Source organism: Arachis hypogaea, chromosome 15, assembly GCF_003086295.3.
Source record: "Arachis hypogaea cultivar Tifrunner chromosome 15, arahy.Tifrunner.gnm2.J5K5, whole genome shotgun sequence".
NCBI classification, from domain to species: Eukaryota; Viridiplantae; Streptophyta; class Magnoliopsida; order Fabales; family Fabaceae; genus Arachis; species Arachis hypogaea.
This window is the reverse complement of record NC_092050.1, coordinates 8,434,304-8,443,060: the sequence shown is the minus strand read 5'-3', so window position 1 is coordinate 8,443,060 and position 8,757 is coordinate 8,434,304.

Sequence of the window (8,757 nt, the reverse complement as noted above, 5' to 3'; positions counted from 1 at the left end):
TTGTGGGATAAAATCTTAATTTTTTTGTTAAATAACTCAAAAAATTTATTAAAAAAAATTTAAATAGTGACATGTTATATGTATATTTAAAATACAAAAGTGACATTATACATATACATAATCTTCAAACAACTATGCTGCCATATTACGTATTTAAAAAGAAGATTAATACTCAGTCTTTAAAATTATATTTGCACATCAATCTAATTTTTAAAATTTTAATTTACTTAATTTGATATCTAAATTTAGTATTTATAACTTAAATTGGTTTTTGACTTTATTTTTGTCGCAAATTATTAATAACATATTGAAATAGACCGAATGTTATCTGATATCTCATTAGATTCTGTAACAACTATTTAATGTGACATTTAAAATTTTTTATATATTAAAATATAAAATATATATTAAAAATAAATTATATATATATATATATATTATATATATATATATATATATATATATATATATGAGCTAATTTTTATGTATATATAATATTTTTTATTTTTAAAATATTAAACTACTTAATACATTTATATTTTTTGGTGACAAAATTTTATATTAAAAATCATTCAAAGATGAAAATAATGTCATCTACTCATATATATTTATATGTGTGACAAATACTTAATTTAGTCAAAATAAAACTTTTTTTTGTTGTCTGGAAAGATCCAAATCCAAAACCTATGGATAAGAAGGAGAGACTAATATCATCAGAGCTATTGGCTTGGAGGCAAGTAGAACGTTTTTTTTGTCAAGGCTGCCTAGACCACATATCTTTTATCAAAGGGTTAAAGTATTAATTTGGTCTCCAATGTTTAGTCCAGTCTTAATATAAGTTTTAATGTTTTAAACGTTCTATTTTTATTTCAAAAATTTTTAAATGTCGTATTTTAATTCTAAAAAAGTTTTAAGCGAGTTTAATGTTATCCTACCATTAAATTTAATACAAACAATTCACATATTAAAAAGTCAATAGCATTTAAATTTCAGTATGTAAATAAAATTGATTTACCGACGATCACTAATATAAATTTTTCTTTGATTTTGAAGCGTTAATGATTGATTGTTAGGATTTGAAGTTTTATATAAAAAGAAAATTAAGGAGAAGAAGTGTTACAAGAAGGTTTTGATTATATTTTTCTAACACATAAAAGAAGATATAACTTAACTAGTAACGTTATTAATGTCCACATCACTCATTCTGTTAACTATTAGTATCAAATTTAGCGATAGAAAAATATTAAACATGTTTATCTATGTCTTTTGGATACTAATTTTTGAATTTATCTTTATCAATCAACTTCAATATCACTTTTATATACAGTTATCCATGTTTTTTACATGCGCACGTTGAATATAGACAGACAAATAAGTCTGAATTAAACCTAGAATTTTAACCGATTTATATTAGTTGAACGATGAATTCACTTATCTGTTTAAATAAATGTTAGAATTTTAAATTTATTTTGTATATATAACAATCTATTAACTAGATTTTTAAATAAAATTAGAATCTGCAATAAATAAATTAATTATTGACTTGTCAAATTAAAAGATACTATAAACAACAAAAAAATCTATAATTTTAAATCTGTAAATACAATATATTTATGCTATATATGATTTGCAATATTGTTAGAAAATTAACTTGCTTTCATGGCGAGTGATGCAGAAAGATTCTTTGTCTAATTCTATCCTATTTTGTGGGATAAAATCTTAATTTTTTTGTTAAATAACTCAAAAAATTTATTAAAAAAAATTTAAATAGTGACATGTTATATGTATATTTAAAATACAAAAGTGACATTATACATATACATAATCTTCAAACAACTATGCTGCCATATTACGTATTTAAAAAGAAGATTAATACTCAGTCTTTAAAATTATATTTGCACATCAATCTAATTTTTAAAATTTTAATTTACTTAATTTGATATCTAAATTTAGTATTTATAACTTAAATTGGTTTTTGACTTTATTTTTGTCGCAAATTATTAATAACATATTGAAATAGACCGAATGTTATCTGATATCTCATTAGATTCTGTAACAACTATTTAATGTGACATTTAAAATTTTTTATATATTAAAATATAAAATATATATTAAAAATAAATTATATATATATATATATATTATATATATATATATATATATATATATATATATATGAGCTAATTTTTATGTATATATAATATTTTTTATTTTTAAAATATTAAACTACTTAATACATTTATATTTTTTGGTGACAAAATTTTATATTAAAAATCATTCAAAGATGAAAATAATGTCATCTACTCATATATATTTATATGTGTGACAAATACTTAATTTAGTCAAAATAAAACTTTTTTTTTGTTGTCTGGAAAGATCCAAATCCAAAACCTATGGATAAGAAGGAGAGACTAATATCATCAGAGCTATTGGCTTGGAGGCAAGTAGAACGTTTTTTTTGTCAAGGCTGCCTAGACCACATATCTTTTATCAAAGGGTTAAAGTATTAATTTGGTCTCCAATGTTTAGTCCAGTCTTAATATAAGTTTTAATGTTTTAAACGTTCTATTTTTATTTCAAAAATTTTTAAATGTCGTATTTTAATTCTAAAAAAGTTTTAAGCGAGTTTAATGTTATCCTACCATTAAATTTAATACAAACAATTCACATATTAAAAAGTCAATAGCATTTAAATTTCAGTATGTAAATAAAATTGATTTACCGACGATCACTAATATAAATTTTTCTTTGATTTTGAAGCGTTAATGATTGATTGTTAGGATTTGAAGTTTTATATAAAAAGAAAATTAAGGAGAAGAAGTGTTACAAGAAGGTTTTGATTATATTTTTCTAACACATAAAAGAAGATATAACTTAACTAGTAACGTTATTAATGTCCACATCACTCATTCTGTTAACTATTAGTATCAAATTTAGCGATAGAAAAATATTAAACATGTTTATCTATGTCTTTTGGATACTAATTTTTGAATTTATCTTTATCAATCAACTTCAATATCACTTTTATATACAGTTATCCATGTTTTTCTCTTTGCTGATATTTGTATTGTCTTTTTATGGTTGTGATTGGTGTAATAACCTATCGTAAAAATGGTCTTTTCTATACATTCATCTTCAAGTTCATCAAGTCAAATAAAATAATCACATCTTATCTCTTATTTCTGCTCCACACAAGATTGGAAGAGGAAAGATTGAATCAGCATCAACCAAAATTTCTATTAACAGTGGAGGCACAACAGTTAGTATACACATATCTTATAATGCGAACACCATAAGAACTATCTATTTGGATTCACCATCGTTCGTGATTTTAGCAGAACAATATCCATACTATGGTAATATTTGCTACTATTGAAAAAATATTTTTTTTCTTGTTTCTCTTCATTATACCTCCAATAGAAGATCCAATGGTATCACTATAAGTTGTTCTCCTAGTATGATTGTCTCGATTTACCCTCAGTTTGGACTGAACTTCATTTCTCACTCTTCGATTTTGCAAGCTACTGCAATTGGGGTAAGAGATAGAGTTCTTTTAGAAACTAGAACATCCAATTTTATTTGGGATTTTTAATTTTCTTTTTTAATTTGTAAAAATAGATTATTTCTATCTAAATGTCATTAAAGAGTTCACCTTATCATACTACATAGCCACGTAGGCACTAAATTTAACAAAAACGGAGTCCCACTAATGGCATGTCACTTTTGTCCATCATTACCAATTGTTTAGGGATACATTAAGTATTTCAATTAATTAGGGTATACATTTATTGTTATAACCCGAATCAAGCCATGACTGGCGCTCAAAGGGCAAGTCCTTCAACAAGCCAATCGACCAAATTTTCAGAAAAATGGACAGAGTCGCTTTGTTTCTAAAACTTTACCAATATGAATATTATCTTCCTGTATCAATAATAAACATCCATTTTCAAAAATAACAACAATATATTTCAAATATATTCGCAAACCAAACATATCAAAGTTGCATCATATATACTAAGTTGATAACTAAAGTATATAGTTGAATTCATAAGTAAGCATAACCAAATCATAATTACTATCTAATCAGTTCGAGACTCAAAATAATATAACCCAAATAAAAATCCTGCCTGTGACATATGGAACATTGACAAAATCTAGATTTTTGTACGAAGGTTCCATCACATAAACACAAAGTCTTTGAAAAGAAGAAGGGCCCACCGAAATGAATAAGATCTACTGTGGGACAGGTGAAATGGAACCTGAAATGACACTTGTATAACTGTATTTGAAAAATATGGGAATATGATAGGGTGAATTTTGCAACTCAGTGAGCAAATATTATATCTATAACCCACACGAGACAATACAAATTTTACCTTAAAAGTTATATTTCTTTTCAGAGATGAGAAATTCTTATTAATTAATTATGCAAACAAATAGATAAATAATTAAGCGGATGAACTGAAATGAGAGTTCTCATTCCAGAAGTCAAAGTCAAATTTAATTGAATGTTACACACTTGGGCGGCTCCACCTCTAAAGGTAACCCTTTCCTCTAGTGTGTCCTAGAGTATAACAGATCCAACGTGTGGCCTACACGTTAGGCTAGCAATACCTCTGCTAGCTGATGTATAAGCCAGATGCATCTAGGTTAACGTCATAACCGTTGTTAACTACGGTTTCTAGTCAGAGTCTTTAAACCAATCCAAACCAAATCACATATAACAAATCTCGAATGCTTGTAACATATTACTAAATTTCATAATATATATATATAATTTAATTAAAGTTTAACAAAGTCAAATAAAAAAAAACATGTATGCTTTATAAAATATATAAATATCATCTCGTGTGTATTTTTATAAAATTATGAGTTTTTTAAAACTTAATATTCATTCTAATAATTCAAAAATCACAACAATCAAATATTTTCAAATGCTAAAAATAATTATTCAATTTAAATATTGATAATAATATACTTAAAAACAATTATAGAAATAATATCTACTCACAACTTAGTTCCACATAACCAGAAGCAACTTTGAACGTGCCAACGAATTACCAAATGATGTTCAGAAACTCTACAACTCTAGAAATATGACAATGATAATATTTCTGAGTTAATAATATTGTCAATTAACATAATCTTATTCAATTTGACAAAAGCCTCAAATTTCCTAACCTAATAACCCTAATTTTGAATTTAAGTATACCCTAAGTATAAGGATGATGAAAATTGGAGATATAACTAATTATTGAGTCAAAGAATTACCTTAAAGCCTCAATAATAACCGAAACTCAAAAATTGAATGCTTTCTTCACTCATTAAAATGAAAATCCATGATTTAAGATTGTGAGAAATTTAAAATTTTTTTTGGGTATAAGTGATATATTAAAATGTAGATAAAATAAAAGGATAAAATAAAATCTAGTGTGTTGTAGTTAGGTAAAGATTTTGGAATAAGAAAAATAGAATGGAAGAGAAGATGAATTAGAGGAGAGGATTGAGTTCTTTTTATTTTTTGAAAAAATGGAAAAAAGAAAATGAGAGACAGAGAGGGTTTGAGGAAAAGCAGGAAGAGAAAAACAAGATTTAAGTGGGGGGTATATGCCCCCACGTGCTTCTCTCTCCTTTTTTTCTCTTCGGTTATTACATTCTCTCCCTCTTAAGAAATTCGGTCTCCGAATTTTAAATTCATATACTATGGTAGTTGTGATAATTACCTTCAAACTCAAACGAATACGGATACTTGTCGCGCATGACATCCTCAACTTCCTAAGTTACTTCTTCTTTTGCATGGTTTTTTCAAACAACTTTTACAGAGGCTATCTCTTTAGAGCATAGTTTCTTTACTTGGCGATCAACTATAGCCACTGGTTCCTTTTTAAATGATAAATCTTTCTTTAGATTTATGGTTTGTGGTGCAAGCACATGAGATAGGTTAGGAAGATATTTGCGCAATATTGACATGTGGAACACTGGATGGATCATGCACAACTCAAATGGCAACGCCAAGTGGTAAGAAAATGCACCTATTCTATCCAATATCTCAAATGGACCAATATAACGAGAACTAAACTTGCCTCTTTTTTCAACCCTCATCATTCCTTTCATAGGTAACACTCTAAGAAATACCTAATCACCACTGAAAAATCTAACTTATGCCTTCTACTACACTGGGCTATTATTAAACTTTCTCTTATTAAGTGAACTTTCTCAACTGCATTTTATACCAAATTTAGCCCCCAAAACTTAACTTTACCAACATCAAACCATCCAATAGGTGAGCTACGTCTTCTTCTATAAAGAGCCTCAAATTGTGTCATTTGAATGCTGGCTTGATAACTATTATTATAAGAGAACTCAATCAAAGGTAGATAGTGGCCTTAAATTCACCAAATCTTTATTTTTCATGAATTCTCTATCTTGCATGCTTTTTCTTCACTTTTTTTATCCAATCCTTACCTCCTAAACCTGAAATCACTAAACAAGCATATCAAGACATTGGGTGGAATCAAATTGAATTAAATTTAGCAAATTAAGGACCTAAAAAGTATGTTTTCACTCTTAAGCACAAATTAGGAGATATTCACAAAACTATGCTATTTCATTGAATAAATGTGGGATAAGTTGATAAAATCCACTAAATTCAACATAAGATAAACCCTAAAATTGGGGTTTATCAAGTATCTCAATTTGTTGTAATAACCCAACAGGCCTTTGATGTTTAGCTTTAACCTATTGGCAAGTTAAGCAATGAGAAACAAAAACTCCTATATTTTTCGTCATGCCTTCCCACTAAAATAATTGTTTCAAATTGTAATACATCTTGTTGGAGACTAGATGAACTGTGTACCTAGAATTGTGAGCCTCCTCCAAAAAGCTTTCTTCAAGTCATGGTTATCTGGCACACATAAGTGATGACCACAACGCAAAACATCTTGATCAAGAGAAAAGTATGAGTTCTTTCCATTGCGAACATCTTCCATAAGCTTCCTTAACTTTGGGTCATCACTTTGTGCAGCTTTAATCTATTCTATCAGGGGGGGGGATGGGCTCGGACATGTACTAAGAAAACTCCTGACGATTTTCTAAGGTCAAATTGGATTTCACCAGCCTTCAATTGGTGAACTTTTTTAACAATTAGTCTCCTTGCGAGAGTGATATGGGCCAACTACCTATAGACTTTCTACTAAGGGCATCCGCTACAACATTTCTCTTACCAGGATGATACAAAATGGTACAATCATAATCCTTTAGCAACTCCATCTATATCTTTTGTTTCAAATTCAAATTCTTTTGTTGGAATATATACTTCAAACTCTTGTGATCTGTATAGATCTCATAGATCTCACCATAAAGTTAGCGCTTTCAAATCTTCAAAGCAAAAATGACTGCTATCATTTCTAAGTCATGAGTTGGATAGTTTTGCTCATGCTTCTGGAGTTGTCATGAGGCATAGGTAATAACTTGGCTATGTTACATCAATACACAACTAAGTCCTATCTAAGATGCATCACAAAAGACTGAGAATCCCCCAGACCCGGAAGGTAAAACAAGAACAAGCGCTAAGGCTAGACAAGTCTTAAGCGTCTGAAAACTTTTCTCACAAACTTCTGACCATTGAACTTTACATTCTTCTAGGTTAACTTAGTTAATGGTGCAGAAATTCTTGAGAAGTCCTTGATGAATTGTCGATAGTAGCCGACCATCCCTAGAAAACTACGGATTTCCATCACTGTAGTAGGCCTTGGCAACTTCTAAATGGCTTGAACTTTTTTTGGATTCACTATGATTCCGTCTTTCGATATGACATGTCCTAGAAATATCACTTGATCAAGTCAAAACTCACATTTATAAAACTTAGCATAGAGCTTGTGGTCCCTTAAAGTTTGCAACACAATCCTTAAATGATACTCATGCTCCATAGTACTTTTTAAATACACCAAAATGTCATCGATGAAGGCGATAATAAAACGATCTAAGAAAGGTTTGAAGACTCGGTTCATCAAATCCATGAAAATTGTTGGCGCATTCGTCAAACCAAATGACATTACTAAGAACTCATAGTGTCCATAGCGAGTACAAAAGGTAGTTTTTAGAATGTCTTTCTCTTTTATCTTCAATTGATAGTACCTTGAACGCAGGTCAATCTTAGAGAAACAGGTAGCTCCTTGAAGTTGATCAAACAAATCATCAATTCTTGGTAATAATGGATATTTGTTGCGAACAATTATCTTATTGAGCTGACGATAGTCCACACATAGTCGCATCGTTCCATCCTTGTTCTTTACGAATAGAACAGGAGCTCTCCACGGAGAAGTGCTAGGGTGAATGAATCCTTTCTCTAGTATGTCTTCCAATTGAACCTTTACTTCTCGAAACTCAGTTGGAGCCATACGATAGGGAGGAATAGACACAGGCTGGACTCTCAAGGCTAATTCTATGAAAAATTCAACTTCACGGTCAGGTGACATTCCTGGAAGCTCATCAGGAAACACGTCAGGAAATTCTCTAACTATAGGAACTTGACTAAGACTAGGCACTTTAGCATCAACATCTCTAAAAACTATCAGAAATTCTTGGCTCTCGTTATCTATCAATTGCGTAGCACTCATAGATGAGATCATGCTAGCTAAAGTGGGATAATCGTCACCTTTAAAAACAAAAGGTGAGATACCCAGAATGTCAAACTTCACAGTTTTGGAGTAACAACCTACATTAGCATGACAAGCTGCTAACCAATCCATGCCTAAA